Below are 17,410 nucleotides of genomic sequence, written 5' to 3'. Positions count from 1 at the left end.
TATTTGAGAGGGAGAGAGAGAGCAAGAGTGCAAGTGCAGGGGGAATGAGAAGCAGAACGCCACTGAGCAGGGATCTCAATGCAGGGCTTGATTCCAGGCCACTGAGATCAAGACCTGAATGGAAGGCAGATACTTAAGTGGCTGAGCCATCCAGGTATCCCTCAACTCTTTATTATGAAGTCTTTTTAAAAAAATTTTCATTTTTACATTTATATTTTATAGATATAATCTTCATTTTTTGCTTCCTTTCAATGTATTCAATTTTATTTTTGTATAAGTTTTTCTTTCTTTGCAAATTTTGGATTTAGTGTCTTCTAATAAACAGACCAAAATACACACAGGACCACATGGATCACCCTGTTTTGTCCACCTTTGAGAATATATTCACTTTTTTCCTGTTGTTTGTTTGTTTGTTTGTTTCTGACCTCTTCAGATTTGTCTAGTGTATATTTTGTTGGGGTCATGGTTGATATTTTTGTTTTTATTCTCTCATTCTTCTATTCTTCCTTGGAAAAAATGACTAGGAGAAATTCACAACAACAAAAATAGAAACAGGTAGTATTTTCTGCCATAGATCTAGTCAATATGGATATAAGTAAAATGTCAGATGTAGAATTCAGAATAATATTTATAAAATTACTAGCTGGCTTGAAGAATGCATAAAGACATTAGAGAATCCCTAGTGCAGAAATGAAATCTAATCAGGCTTAAATTAAAAATGCTTAACTGAGATGAAATCTAAATTGAATGCTCTGGTAAGATAAATGAGGCTGAAGAGTAAGTGACATAGAAGACAGGATGATGTTAAGGAAGGAAGCTGAGGAAAAGAGAGAAAAGCAACTAATGGACCATGAGGGGAGGCTTAGAAAAATCAGTGATACCATAAATTGAAACAATATTAGAATTGTTAGGGTTGCAAAGGAAGAAGAAAGAAAGGAATAGAAGGTACGTTTGAGCAAATTATAGCTGAGAGCTTCCATAACTTGGGGAAGGAAATAGGCATTCAAGTCCAGGATGCACAGAGAACCCCCCTCAGAATCATTAAAATAGATCAATACCCTGATAGGGGAGCTTGAAAATTTCAGAGATGAAAAGAAAATCCTGAAAGCAGTTCAGGGCAAGAGTTTCTTAACCTCAAGTGCAGAAACATTAGGCTGGCAGCAGACCTATCCACAAAGACCTATCAGGCCAGAGAGAGCTGGCATGATATATTCAGGGTATTAAATGAGAAGAACATGGAGCCAAGAATACATTATCCAGCAAGGTCATCATTCAGAAAGTAAGGAGAGATAAAGAGCTTCCAGGACAAACAGAAGCTAAAAGAATTTGTGATCACTAAACCAGTCCTGAAATAAATATTAAAAAGGATCCTGTAAGCAAAAAGAGAGCCCAAAAGTAACATAGGCCAGAGAAAAAGAGACAATCTACATAAACAGGGACTTTATAGGTAATACATGGCAATAAATTCATATCTTTCAATAATTATTCTAAATGTACATGGGCTAAATGCTCCAATTAAAAGGCACAGGGTATTCGATTGGATAAAAAAGCAAGACCCACCCATATACTGTCTAGAAGAGACTCATTTAAAACCAAGGACCCCTTCAGATTGAAAGTGAGGAGGTGAACTATTTGTCATGCTAATGGACCTCAAAAGAAAGCTGGGTTAGCAATCATCATATCAGAAAAATCAGATTTTTAAGCCAAAGACTGTAATAAGGGAAGAAGAGGGACACTATATCATACTTAAAAGGTCTATCCAACAAGATGATCTAACAATGATAAATGTTTATGCCCCTACCATTGGAGCACCCAATTACATCAAAAAATTAACCAAATTAATAAAAAAAAAACACAAATTAATGGAACACATCAATAATAATAAATAATAGTAGGGGACTTCAACACCCACATCACAGGAATGGACAGAACATTTAAGGAGAGGATAAACAAGAAACAGGGCTTTGAATGACACACTGGGTCAGATGGACTTCACAGATGTATACAGAGCATTCCATCCTAAAGCAACAGAATACACATTTTTCTCATGTGCACATGGAACAGTCTCCAGAATAGATCACATATTGGGTCACAAATCAGGTCTCAACTGGTACCAAAAGATTCGGATCATTGTCTGTATATTTTCAGAATGCAATGTTATGAAACTTGAACTCAATCACAAGAGGAAAGTTGGAAAGAACTCAACTACATGGAGGCTAAAGAACATCCTACTAAAGAATGAATGGGTCAATCAGAAAATTAAAGAACTTAAAAAATATAGAAACAAATAAAAATGCAAACACAACTGTTCAAAATCTTTAGGATGCAGCAAATTGGTCCTAAGAGGGAAGTACATAGAAATAGAAACTTTTCTCAAGAAACTAGAAAAATACACAAGCTAACCTTACACTTAAAGGAGCTGGAGAAAGAATAGCAAACAAGTCTAAACCAAGCAGGAGAAGAGAAATAATAAAGATAAGAGCAAAAATCAACGAACTAGAAACCAGAAAGAACCGCAGAATAGATCCAAGAAACTAGAAATTCATTCTTTGAAAGAATTAATAAGATTGATAAACCCCTAGACAGACTTATCAAAAAGGGAAGAGAAAGGACCCAAATTAATATAATCATGAATAACAGAGGTGAGATCACGACCAACACTGTGAAAATACAATTATAAGAACATATTATGAGCAACTGTATGCCAGCAAATTTGACAATCTGGAAGAAATGGATGCATTCCTGGAAATTTATAAACTACCAAAACTGAAAAAGGAAGAAATAGAAAACCTGAACAGACCCATAATCAGCAAGGAAATTGAAGCAGTAATAAAAAATATCTGAACAAAAAATAGTCCAGGGCTGGATGGCTTCTCAGGGGAATTCTACCAAACATTTAAAGAAGAAATCATACCTATTCTTCTGAAGCTATTTCAAAAATAGATATGGAAGGAAAACTTCCAAATTCTCTCTCTCTTTTTTTAAAGATTTTATTTATTTATTTGACAGACAGAGATCACAAGTAGGCTGAGAGGCAGGCAGAAAGAGAGAGGAAGAAGCAGGCTCCCTGCCTAGCAGAGAGCCCAATGTGGGGCTCAATCCCAGAACCCTGGGATCATGACCGGAGTTGAAGGCAGAAACTTTAACCCACTGAGCCACCCCAGTGCCCCACTTCCAAACTCTTTTATGAGGCCAGAATTACCTTCATCCCAAAACCAGACAAAGACCTCACCAAAAAAGAAGATTTACAGATAAACATTCCTGATGAACATGAATGGCAAAATTCTTACCAAGATACTAGTCAATAGGATACAAGAGTATATTAAAAGGATTATTCACCATGACTAAGTGGGATTAATTCCCATGCTGCAAGGGTGGCTCAACATTCACAAATCAATCAATGTGATACATCATACTAATAAAAGAAAAAATGAGAACATATGATCCTCTCTAGAGATGCAGAAAAAGCATTTGACAAAATGCAGCATTCTTTCTTGATTAAAACTCTCCACAGTGTAAGGATAGAGGGACCATAACCCAATATCATAAAAGCCATCTACCAAAAGCCCTCAGCAAATATCATTCTCAAGTTTCCCCCTAAGTTCAGGAACATGACAGGGATGACCACTGTCACTACTTTGCTCAACATAGTATAAAAAGTCCTACCAGCAGCAATCAGACAACAAAAAGAAATAAAAGGCATTCAAATTAGCAAAGAAATATTCAAATTCTAATTCTTATTTTATGTAGAAAACCCAAAAGATTCTACCCCAAAATTCCTAGAAGTTATACAGGAGTTCAGCAACATGGCAGGATATAAAATGAATGCACAGAAATCAGTTGCATTTCTGTACACTATCAATGAGGCAGAAAAAAGAGAAATTAAAGAATCAGTCCCATTTATAATTGCTTACAAAACCATAAGATACCTAGAAATAAGCCTAAACAAAGGTAAAGGATCTATAATCTAAAAATTACATAAGGGCGCCTAGGTGGTTCAGTGGGTTAAGCCTCTGCCTTCGGCTCAGGTCATGATCCCAGGGTCCTGGTATTGAGGCCCGCATCGGGGCTCTGTGCTCAGCAAGGAGCCTGCTTCCCCCTCTCTCTGTGCCTGCCTCTCTGCCTACTTACGGTCTCTCTCTCTGTCAAATAAATAAATAAAATATAAAAAATTAAAAAAAATAAAAATTACATAACACTTGTGAAATAAATTGAGGAAGACACAAAGAAATGAAAAAAAAATTCAATGCTCATGTATTGGAAGAATACATACTGGGGGTGGTCCATAAATAATGAATCTTGGAACACTGAAAAATATAATAAAAATTTTAAAAAGTTATGCTACGCAGGACAATCTACACATTCAAAGCAAACCCTATCAAGATACCATCAACATTTTTCACAGAGCTGGAACTAATAATCCTAAGATTTGTATGGAAGCAGAAAAGACCCTGTATAGTCAGAGGAACATTGAAAAAGAAAACCAAAGTTGGTGGTATCACAATGCCGGACTTAAAGCTTTATTACAAGGCTGTAATCATCAAGACAGTATGGTACTGGGATAAAAACAGACACATAGATCAATAGAAAAAATAGCGAACCAGAAATGTACACTCAAACCTATGGTCAACTAATATTCGACAAAGCAGGAAAGGATATCTAATGTAAAAAAGACAGTCTTCAACAAATGGTGTTGGAAAAATTGAACAGCCACATGTGTTTTTTATTTGTTTATTTGTTTGGTTTTGCCATCATGTACTTTTTTTCTTTAATCATGCAAATAATTTGCTATAATATCATAGGGAAAACCAGAGAATTTGGCAGTCTGATTGTTGTGCATGTGTGTGTGTGTGGGGGGGTCCCCTGAGAGACCTGCAGGCTGGTAATATCAGCTCAGAGTGCCCAGGTTCACAGTGCCACTTGTTGCTTATATACATCTTGCTGATGGCTATTCTTCCTCCACATCACAACTGGAGTGTCTTGAAGATGACAGGGTGGGGATCCTCTAGCTTCTTAGGAAACTTCATTTCACTTCTCCTGCTTCATGGTCTCTTTGGTCAGCAGTGTGTTTTACTCCTGCATCTCCATTTTCTTCAGCTTGGCCTTGCTGAAACTCACCATTTCCCCCATGTCCAGCTTGCCTGCCATTTTCATAAAGTGATATTTTTATCATCCAAGATCTATAAATCTTACCAAACTCAACACCCAAAAAACAAATAACCCAGTCAAGAAATGGGCAGAAGACATGAAGAGACATTTCTCCAAAGAAGTCATCCAAATAGCCAACATACATATGAAAAAAGGCTCCATGTCACTTGACATCAGGGCAATACAAATCAAAAGAACAATGAGATACCACCTCATAGGAGTCAGAATTGCTAAAATTTACAAGAGAGGAAATAAAATGTTGGTGAGGATGTAGAGAAAGGGGAACTCTCTTACACTGTTGGTGGAAATACAAGCTGGTATAGCCACTATGGAAAACAGTACAAAGTTTCCTCAAGAAGTTAAAAATAGAGCTACCCTATGACCCAGCAATTGCACTACTAGATATTTACCCCAAAGATGCAAATAAAAAATGATCCAAAGGGACACATGCACCCCAATGTTTATAGCAGCAATGTCCATAATAGTCAAACTATGGAAAGACTTCATATGTCCATCAAAAGATGAATGAATAAAGAAGAGTGATTTTACATATATATATATATATATATATATATATATATATATATATATTTATTTACATATATATTTGCATATATATGTAAGAGTGATTTTACACATATATATGTGTATATATATATTAAAATATTACTCAGTCATCAGAAAGTCATCAGAAAGAATACTTATCATTTACATAAATGTAGATGGAACTGGAGGGCATAGTACTGAGTGAAATAAGTCAATGAGAGAAAGACAATTATTATTTGATATCACTCACATGTGGAATATAAGAAACAGTGCAGAGGATCGTAGGGGAAGGGAGGGGAAACGGAATGGGAAGTCATCAGAAAAGAAGACAAGCCATGAGAGACTCTTAACTAAAGGAGAGAAACTAAAGGTTGCTAGAGTGGAGGTTGGTCAAGAAATGGGATAACTGGTTATGGGCATTAATGTGAGCCCATGATGTGATGAGCACTGCGTGTTATATACTGTTGGGTCCATTATCAAAGGAACGAGACTGAGAAAAGTTACGCAAAGCCTTATTCTATGCCAAGCATTAGAAGTTAGACTGACCGGCCAGGGAAATGAGGCTGAGACAAAGGGAAAGTTATGTAAAGCTTTATTCTATGCCAAGCATTAGAAGTCAGACTGACCGGCCAGGGCCGCCTCCGAAGAGAGCAATGCCCCTTGGTCTTACAGGCTAATTTTTATAGGGCACAATTGCAGACATCTGCATATGTGGCTTTGGATGATTGGATGTCTCCTACCTGTGTGTTTTAGTAACGGTTACCAATGGCCTTGTTTTAGGTATGTGTTTTAGTAATAGTTACCTGGAATTGGCCTTGTTTTAGGTGTTGTGTTTTAGTAACAGTTACCTGGAACCAAGAGCAGTAACTTTTCTAGACAACAAAATGTCTACCTAGGCAACATGGAGTCACTATGGCTAAGTAGGCCTAGGCAGGCCCTAGGGGTTTAACATGTTTTAACATGGAATTGACCCCAACAATACAACTGATAAATTATTGAACTCTACTTTTGAAATTAATGTTGTACTATATGTTGGCTAATTGAGTTTAAATTTTAAAAAAAAGTTTATGCAATTGCCTGGAAGATATATAAGTATTTCTAATGTATGCATGATGGTGTCTAGGAATCATGAAGCTCATTTTACTTTCTCATTGTGCAGTGTGCTGCAATGAAGTATTAGAATTAATCTTTCAAAACCATGAATTTCAGTAATTTTCTATGTACATTGGGCATTTAGCTGTTTTGTATAAAGTTAATAAAGATAATATCAAAGAACAAATGATTTAAATAGAATGTCAACACCTAAGGGAAGCTTAAATAGTGTAAAGTGAATAAACTGTAATACCATAGCTTATAATTCTACCCAAGAGGGGTAAAATAAACATTAAATTACTATCAAACTGGTTGCCAGTTAGATTTCCTCTCTGCTATGACTTTATCAGGTGTATATTTTATATAGGAAAGATTTATTTTTATTTTATAAGATTTTTATTAAACACATATTTAGATATTGAATTATCTTATTTAATCATAACATAAAAAATGAAATTTCTTATTATTTTGTGTTCTAGGACCCAATTCCAATATGTATGTGTCTGAGGGGAAATTTACCTACACCAACAAGTAATGCTTGCATACCAGCTGAGGTTCCTACAATTCAGCTCAATTCTGATAATATCCACCCAGAGTTTTCATCAGATTCCACAGGTTAAGAGTTCAGTCTCATAAGGCTTCCTGCCATCTCACTTTAATGTTAGTCACAAACACAAATTACTACCTATGTTTCTGATGGAATGGTTACAAATTGGAAATTACAACAACCGACTCCAATTCAGGATGTCAATTGCAAGTCCAGGCTATCACCCGTACTTCTAACCTGGCAATAAATGTGAGGTTCCCATGACTCTAAAGTGACTCACAAAACTCAGAGAAACACTTTACTTATTAGATTATTGATTTAACGTAAAAGGGAATAGCCACACAGAAGACATGCAAAGGTCAATGTACATGGGATGGGGCACAGAACTTCCACATTCTCTCCAGCATGCCACTTTCCTTAAATCTCCATGAGTTCACCAAATAGAAATCTCTTTGAACCCTGTCCTTTTGAGGTTTTAAGGAAGCTTTATTACAAAGGAATTATTGATTAAGTCATTGACCATTGGTGATTGACCTCAATCTCAAGCCCTTATCTTCTCCCTGGAGCCTGAGGAGTGGAACTGAAAATTCTAACCTGTAATCACACTGTTAGCTCCACTGGCACCCAGACAGTCACCATCCTTAGCAATTCCCAGAGTTACCTCATTAAAACAATAAATGGTGACTCAATTGGTTAAGCCTCCAACTCTTGGTTTTAGATCAGGTCATGATCTCAGGGTTTTGAGATTGGGTCCCACATTGGGCTCTACATTCAGCACAGATCTGCTTAAGATTCCCTCACCTTCTATCCCTCTCCCCCTACCTCTCTCTCTCTCTTTCTCCATAAATAAATCTTTAAAAAAAGGAATAAAAAAGTACTTTTATCACTCTCCACACTTAAGAAATTCCAAGGGATTTTAGAGCTGTGAACCAGGTATTGCATAGGAAGACAAAATAGGTATCATCTGAATGACCAAATATATATTTTTCTTATAAAACACAATATCAAACTTGTAATAATGTTGTTTTCAGTATATTAAACTATAATTAATTGATGATTACTCAGCTAAGAATGACTTTCTTTTGGGTGAAAATATAATCTCAGTAAACATTTATTTTTTCTCCTTTACACCATCTATATACATTTATACTGTAAATTTTATTTCAAAGAATTGTGGGTTAAAATGGAGCTTATGTATTGTCCCATTCCTTTTCTTTATAATTTGGTTTTAATTAAATATAATACTTTGGAGCAAGAACTTCACAAATGTTTACCTTATCTTAATGTAATGATGGTTTTGTATAAATTTAATATTTCTGAAAGACTTCAGCTAAAAGGCGTTGGTTATAGAAATCATCTATTTTTCTAAAGAGTAGTCACTCTACAGTAATAAACTTTACCACCTTTTCCACCAATGCCCTTTGTGTGAACTCATTTTTAGAGGATGATAGACCTTCACCTTTCCTGTGGGATTGCGAATACTATCAAGAAGAACAAAGAAATTTTACTCTCTGGATCTCCTGGGACTACTGTTCTCTCCTTGTTTCATCAGAGGTGAGGACTTGTCAGGAGGCACATTTAATCATAGGCCATATCAAGAATATCTTCTGGGTCCAAAGTGAACCTAAAATCTCACTCTAAACTCTTAAATAGGTTACTGAAATTCACTAGTTGCTAAAGAATTGTGCCATTGCTTCTTATTGTGAGAGTATTGAGCCATAATACAATATAGTTTTAAAATAGAATGGTATAGAAGAAAAGGCTACTTTTTCACAACTAAATAAAAAGAAATCAGTTATCATGCATTTTAAAGCCTTCTTACATTATTCACTATAGCATAATATTTACACGCACTGTGTCATTTAAATAATGTAATAGACAATGAAGAAGATAAAAATATTAAGGCTACAGAGAGTTTAAAAGTTATTTCCAACTTTTCAAAGAAAGTAAAGGATCCAGGACTTAAAGTCAGGTCAGTTACACTGGACAACCATAAACTTTCTATTCTGTAACATGGCCTTCTTAATTCATAGATTTGGTAATAAATCTGAAGCAATTCAGAAAGTGAATTAAACACAACTAATTGAACACATTACTTTAAAATTTTAATTTTTCCATGTTCAAAAGTGGTCATAAATAAGAAGACTAATTGCTTCAGCGTGATTTTGTGTTATCTTGGATTTGGCTTAATAAAAAGAGTGTTCCCTGAGGTTAATTTTGGTACAAAATACTCCTCAAACCATACTTATTTGTACAATTTTTAAAGTCATTTAAAAGGATTCAAAGAGGGTGCCTGGGTGGCACTGTGGGTTAAGCCGCTGCCTTCGGCTCAGGTCATGATCTCAGGGTCCTGGGATCGAGTCCCACGTCGGGCTCTCTGCTCAGCAGGGGGCCTGCTTCCCTCCCTCTCTCTCTGCCTGCCTCTCTGCCTACTTGTGATCTCTGTCAAATAAATAAATAAAATCTTTAAAAAAAAAAAAGGATTCAAAGAGGGAAACTAGAATATAATTCCACATACACATACACAAATCAAGAATGCCTAACAAAAATGAATAAAATAAGTTTTAAGGCAAATGTACAAGAAAACAAAAAATGAGCTCTTACACTAGAAAAATAAGTAACAACTTAATAAAAATAAAAATAATTACAGAATTTATGATTTGAAATAAATTATCTGAGAATGTATGTGTATCAAATTTTTCTCTGTTTTGTATTTAGCATTTTGTATGCATGATTATGTGTTCATTGTAAAATTCATGACCTGATTTTTCCTCTTATTACAGCTATTTTAAATAAAACTGAGCAAAAATATTCTAAGTTCTATTGCATTTCTTGATATTAACATATTTTTATTTTTTGTATGATTTTTATTTTCTTTAGCCTGATTATACATCAAGTTGTTTATCTAGTTCTTGCTTTTAAATGATTATACAAATATCTTCTATAAGACTGTTTATGAAATCTGCAGATTTTCTTTTCCCCCAATTCATTTTGTGTGTATGTGGGTGTATGTGTAATTTTTATAAACACCTTCCTACTTTTTTTTTCAATTTTATTTTTTTTAATTTTTCTAAGTAATTTAAATTCTATAATGTGTTAAAATGATTTAGATACTTAACTAATTTAAGTCTCCAAATCAAGTCTCTGTAGAGCTAAGTGTAAGCCAGTCCATGATGAATACATGGTCTTATAATTCTTTTTTTTCCATTTACTTTTACCCACATTCTTTTTAAAAAATACTTCATTTATTTATTTATTTGAGAGAAAGAGAGAAAGATCATGAGCAGGGGGGAAGAGTAGAGGGAGAATCAGACTGTGCTGAGAAGGGAGCCTAATGCAGGACTCCTTCCCAGGACCTTGGGATCATGACCTGAACCAAATGCTGACATTTAACCAACTGAGCCACCCAGGAACTCTTTTGTCCACATTCTTCAAGATTCCTTTGCATGTCTACATATTTATGCCTGAATTCATTGATGGTTTTATCTTCCCTTTTTGTTGTTGTTGTTGTTTTTTTCAATATTCCTTTAGTGTTCTTGTGCCTTTTCTTTACAGTGTTAGATAATTTTTCAACTTATGCTGTGGTTGCTTCTTTTTTTAAAAAATATTTTATTTATTTATTTGACAGAGATCACAAGTAGACAGAGAGGCAGTCAGAGAGAGAGAAAGAGAGGACGAAGCAGGCTCCCTGCAGAGCAGAGAGCCCAATTCGGAACTCGATCCCAGGACCCTGAGATCATGACCTGAGCTGAAGGTAGAGGCTTAACCCACTGAGCCACCCAGACGCCCCTGTTTCTTATATTGCATATTGTAAGTAACATCTAAGTTCAAAAATGTAATAGTCACTTATTAGTTTCTTTGATTTCATGAAAAACTTTTGGCCACATTTTTTATCAAAAGTATGGTCTTTTTTAAAAAAAATGGTAGTAGTTGAGTCAATTTGCTTGTACTTAATTTCCTTCTTTATTTTTCTTTTTTTTTTTTTTTTTTTTTTTTTTTTAGCTCCTGTAACTTTTCACGGCCAGCCATTATTTATATTCCAAAGAGAGCCAGGAGCATGATTTAAAATATGCAGGTCATTTCCAGGAATAAAACTATGTGGATCTCTCTGTCTTTGTCTTCCTCTCACCATGTCTCTCTGTCTCTCACTTTATATATATCTGTATGCATATCTATATCTAATCTACATCTGTGTACATAACTATATCCAAGAGTGTGTGTGTGTGTGTGTGTGTGTGTGTGTGTGTGTATTTAGCCTTTACTTGCTGGCTATAACAAATATCAGCAACAGAGTTTACCATTCAGTTATCCCTCTGCCCTGTCAAATGGAAAATCCTCCAGCTCATCCTGCCATTTCATGGGTCAGATCCATTCACTCTGATCCATTTAACGTTCAAGTAATGGATGTTTCATTTTGTTTTGTAAGATATGTACCTACTTTGGAAAATTCCCTAGTCACACAACATTTCATTATTTTTAAAATGTAAGATATTCACTCTGCATTATCTCATATTCTGTAATACTTTTTTTTTTATTGAACTTGGTATTTTTCTTCCTTCTCTTATATTTAGCAGAGGAGCTTACCTTACTTTTCATTAAGATGGAATTGGGATTTCATGTTTGCCTCAGTTTCTCTGGATTCAAAGAAGAGGGAATAATGCTCTCTTAATGCCATTATTGTAAACACAGAATTTTTTTTCTGGGTATTGTACATAGCAGAACAGCTCTCTCACTACAATCTACTGACAATCCTCAACATAAGGATTTGTTGAAAAGAAAAGAAAAGAAGAGAAGAGAAAAGAAAAGGAAAGAAAAAAGATACAGAGAATTTTTATAAAACTTAATTGCTCCTTAGAATCTCAATTCTACACTATTTCTTTCTATATTTAAATATTCTAAATATTTTGAATCCTTCACATAAAAAGTACTATGTGACATAAAAAATGAGTAAGATGCAGTTCAATTCCTCAAACCTCTCACAAGTTATTTACAGAAAACATGTATGCATCTAATCACATGTCAAAATGTAATAAGGTTTAAAATCATAACTGATTAAGATATAATGTTATTTGATAAAGTAAATAGATGCCTGTTGATAGGCTCATATATCTTTTCTGAGTTATGAAATTATGACAGCACACCATAAATATGCTTTTCAAGTTATCCTCATTAGGTCTTAAAATCTTTCACTTTAGATTTACAATGGTCTGGAAAGACTGCTGTGTATCACTGTGAATATTGTAAATTATTCATGAATCAGCATTTTTTATGTTAAACTGAAGTGGTGATATTGTCTGTAATATGGCAATAATTAATCCCTTACAAGTCACAGGTCTTTCCCTATAATCCTTTCAGTGTCATTTTGTTTATATTTTGGTCCCATATTTTAAACCAGTGTGTCATATCTGTGCTTTATTCAGGTAAAGGACCATGATCAATATTTGTTGACATTTTTGTCTTATCACATAATCACTAAATTATATTAATTTTAATGACTGAAAATTTAACACTTCATTTTTTTGTTTATTTTTTTTCAAGAATCTCTCAATCCTGCTCTCTTTAAGATCCTCATGAGCAAATGTCTGAGTGTGAATTTTGCTTATAGACTTACTCTTTGCTATACTTACATTACTGCCAAAATATATTAAACAGTTTTCTCTGAGTACATATTATATTACATACACAAATGATGTTTTCTCTGATCAGCTAATGAACATTTCTGTTTCTCACATAGCTTCATATTTCTAAAGTTCCATTCCCCACCCCAAGTAACATAGAAGTTAAAGTTTATGCTTTCTCAGTTGCCCATCATCCATCTCAAGAAATCACGTCGTTAATTTCCAAGATCTTTTATACCTTGGAATATACTTTTATGTTAAGTAATACAAATGACTTTGTAAGTACATTATTCTAGAAAACAAAGACTGATAAATTTAAAAAAACGTAATGCCAAAATTGAGGTGGCTATAGAGAGCAATAAATTTTATTTTCATAAATGCAGTTGCTATAGTTGAATAACTTAGGACTCCCAACACACACTTTCTCTTGATTAGTAACAATATAAAAAACTATTAAGCATTTTCCTATACACTGTAATTAATACTCAGGGAAGATTAGAGAACAAGTCAGAAACATTCTGTGTCTTATTAAAGTGGGAAAAACAGACATTAAAAAATATTACATACAATTAATCATATATTTGCAACTGTGCAAAGAAGAATGTCTCTTAAGCTGAAACAAGACAGATAAGAAGGATTAAATGAGCAAAGACTTGGAGATAGGAGTGAGTAAGGATTCTAGACATATAACATATAGGAAGGTTGATAATTGAAGGAGAACATTAATATCAAAGACCAAAAAGAAACTTGAAAAGAGTGAATCATGGAAAAAAGACAATTCTCACAAAAGAAGTTTAGATAAGATAACAATGGCCATATCATGTGAAACATGTGTTCATGATTTTGGACTCCATCTGAAGGATTTTAAGTTGGGGAGGGTAACATCTCAATACTGCTTTTAGTTACTGTGTGGATTATAAATTAATAGGTTCCTTACCCATAGCGTGGGCAAGCAGAAGGACACTAAGAAGTAAAATTCTTTTTCCTTTTCTTTTTTATTTTTGTTTTTTAGGAAGAAAATTTCTAAAAACTGGTGGATGAGTATAAATTTAGAAAGATGGAAAATTTTAGATGAATTCCTTAGTTTCTGGCATTTTCAACTTGAAGGAACTGCTTTTTACTAAATTGAGGAATTCTAGAAAAAAAACTTCATTTTACAAAAAAGGATTGGGGTTTTCTTAAAATTGCTATTTTGAGGAACAAAAGAAATCTCAAGCAGAGATTTATTAAGTAAAAATATTTATTGGTTAACCATTGAATTTTGGAGTTGGAGATACCTCAAATTTTGGAGAAGTACATTAGTTTTTAGAGAAAATAACATTGTAAGATATGAATGTGTAGGCACTAGTTCCTGTTAATATTTGGCATTAGTATGAGAGTCAAAAGCCACTAAGGAGGCCTCCCACAGCCTCTTACCTTGAGGTGAAGAGAACGTGCATCTTGATTTAGGCGAGACCCAAGTAATCATCAAGAGTTTAGCAAATTTTCCCTGCTTACCATGTTATAGCAAACTAGACCAGATGGGGTAGGTGTTTTGTTATATGAGTTGAGATAAAACTCTTCTTATTCTCAAATTACCCTTATGTTCTGTCAAACTCCAGAGTGGTAAAATAGAATATTAAGAATTTTCTCTGCCCCCAAATGTATTATATATATTATAAAAGAAAATTATAGAGGATGTGTTATTAAACATGCTGGAGTTCCTAAAAATGGGAATGGATTGTGTGCCAAGGATAGAGGAAGGGAATGCTGTTTTCAGAGGATCCGCACTACAAGACCAAGGGACTGCTGAGTTTCTGCCTGTGGATAGTCCAGTTGCCATTTTATTTAGAAACATATATGTTGAAGAGCAGACTGGATGGATTCTATCTGAATTTAGGGGATAAAATTGCACTGGAACTGAATAGGACAGAAACAGGGCCTTCCTATTTCAGTCACTATTGCAATGGAATCTGCATTAAACATCATTGTTTTTGGAAAAAGAGAAATGCACCCTTTATCTCAATCACTTTTGAGACATTCTTAACATAGATTATATGTTGTACTAAGTCACAAAATCTAGAGTGATTTTTAAAAATTAGAAATTAAACAGACCTAATAAATTTGTAATATATTAAACAGTTAAAGGAACACTTACAGCAAAACACAAAGAAATGCAATATCCGGGATTCCTGGGTGGCTCAGTGGAATAAGTGTCTACCTTTGACTCAGGTTCTAATCTCTGGGTCCTGGGATTGAGACCTGCATCAGGTTCCCCACTCAGCAGGGAGTCTGCTTCTCCCTCTCCCTCTGCCTGCTGCTCCCCCTGCTTGTGTTCTCTTTTTCTCTCTATCAAATAAGTAAATAAAAATCTTTAAAAAATAAATTCAGGGCTTAGGGTTTTTTCTTATTCTTTCTCCAGCTCCTTTAGGTGTAGGGTTAGGTTGTGTACCTGCGACCTTTCTTGTTTCTTGAGAAAGGCTTGTACCGCTATATATTTTCCTCTCAGGACTGCCTTTGTTGGGTCCCACAGATTTTGAACCGTTGTATTTTCATTATCATTTGTTTCCATGATTTTTTTCAATTCTTCTTTAATTTCCCGGTTGACCCATTCATTCTTTAGAAGGATGCTGTTTAGTCTCCATGTATTTTGGTTCTTTTCAAACTTCCTTTTGTGGTTGAGTTCTAGCTTTAGAGCATTGTGGTCTGAAAATATGCAGGGAATGATCCCAATCTTTTGATACCGGTTGAGTCCTGATTTAGGACCGAGGATGTGATCTATTCTGGAGAATGTTCCATGTGCACTAGAGAAGAATGTGTATTCTGTTGCTTTGGGATGAAATGTTCTGAATATATCTGTAAAGATCAGAGCAGAAATCAATGAAATAGAAACCAAAAAAACAATAGAACAAATCAACGAAAGTAGGAGCTGGTTCTTTGAAAGAATTAATAAAATTGATAAACCCCTGGCCCGACTTATCAAAAAGAAAAGAGAAAGGACCCAAATAAATAAAATCATGAATGAAAGAGGAGAGATCACAACTAACACCAAAGAAATACAAACTAATATAAGAACATAATATGAGCAACTCTACGGCAATAAATTTGACAATCTGGAAGAAATGGATGCATTCCTGGAAACATATAAACTACCGCAACTGAACCAGGAAGAAATAGAAAGCCTGAACAGACCCATAACCAGTAAGGAGATTGAAACAGTCATTAAAAATCTCCAAACAAACAAAAGCCCAGGGCCAGACGGCTTCCCGGGGAAATTCTACCAAACATTTAAAGAAGAACTAATTCCTATTCTCCTAAAACTGTTCCAAAAAATAGAAATGGAAGGAAAACTTCCAAACTCATTTTATGAGGCCAGCATCACCTTGATTCCAAAACCAGGCAAGGATCCCACCAAAAAAGAGAGCTATAGACCAATATCCTTGATGAACACAGATGCGAAAATACTCAACAAAATACTAGCCAATAGGATTCAACAGTACATTAAAAGGTTTATTCACCACGACCAAGTGGGATTTATTCCAGGGCTGCAAGGTTGGTTCAACATCCGCAAATCAGTCAATGTGATACAACACATCAATAAAAGAAAGAATAAGAACCATATGATACTCTCAATAGATGCTGAAAAAGCATTTGACAAAGTACAGCATCCCTTCCTGATCAAAACTCTTCAAAGTGTAGGGATAGAGGGCACATACCTCAATATCATCAAAGCCATCTATGAAAAACCCACCGAAAATATCATTCTCAATGGAGAAAAACTGAAAGCTTTTCCGCTAAGGTCAGGAACACGGCAGGGATGTCCATTATCACCACTGCTCTTCAACATAGTACTAGAGGTCCTAGCCTCAGCAATCAGACAACAAAAGGAAATTAAAGGCATCCAAATCGGCAAAGAAGAAGTCAAATTATCACTCTTCGCAGATGATATGATACTATATGTGGAAAACCCAAAAGACTCCACTCCAAAACTGCTAGAACTTATACAGGAATTCAGTAAAGTGTCAGGATATAAAATCAATGCACAGAAATCAGTTGCATTTCTCTACACCAACAGCAAGACAGAAGAAAGGGAAATTAAGGAGTCAATCCCATTTACAATTGCACCCAAAACCATAAGATACCTAGGAATAAACCTAACCAAAGAGACACAGAATCTATACTCAGAAAACTATAAAGTACTCATGAAAGAAATTGAGGAAGACACAAAGAAATGGAAAAATGTTCCATGTTCCTGGATTGGAAGAATAAATATTGTGAAAATGTCTATGCTACCTAAAGCTATCTACACATTTAATGCAATTCCTATCAAAGTACCATCCATCTTTTTCAAAGAAATGGAACAAATAATTCTAAAATTTATATGGAACCAGAAAAGACCTCGAATAGCCAAAGGGATATTCAAAAAGAAAGCCAACGTTGGTGGCATCACAATTCCGGACTTCAAGCTCTATTACAAAGC

General features: G+C 34.7%; 1 pseudogene; it reads right to left on the bottom strand.

Annotated features, from left to right (window-relative positions):
• Positions 1–5,013: 5,013 nt before the first annotated feature.
• On the bottom strand, positions 5,014–5,148 carry LOC131814135 (thymosin beta-10-like; annotated as a pseudogene).
• Positions 5,149–17,410: the final 12,262 nt, after the last annotated feature.

The sequence above is a fragment of the Mustela lutreola genome, chromosome 13 (genome assembly GCF_030435805.1).
Source record: "Mustela lutreola isolate mMusLut2 chromosome 13, mMusLut2.pri, whole genome shotgun sequence".
Classification (NCBI taxonomy): domain Eukaryota; kingdom Metazoa; phylum Chordata; class Mammalia; order Carnivora; family Mustelidae; genus Mustela; species Mustela lutreola.
Note: the sequence above shows the minus strand (reverse complement) of the source record. Positions and strands in the feature narration are given on the sequence as shown.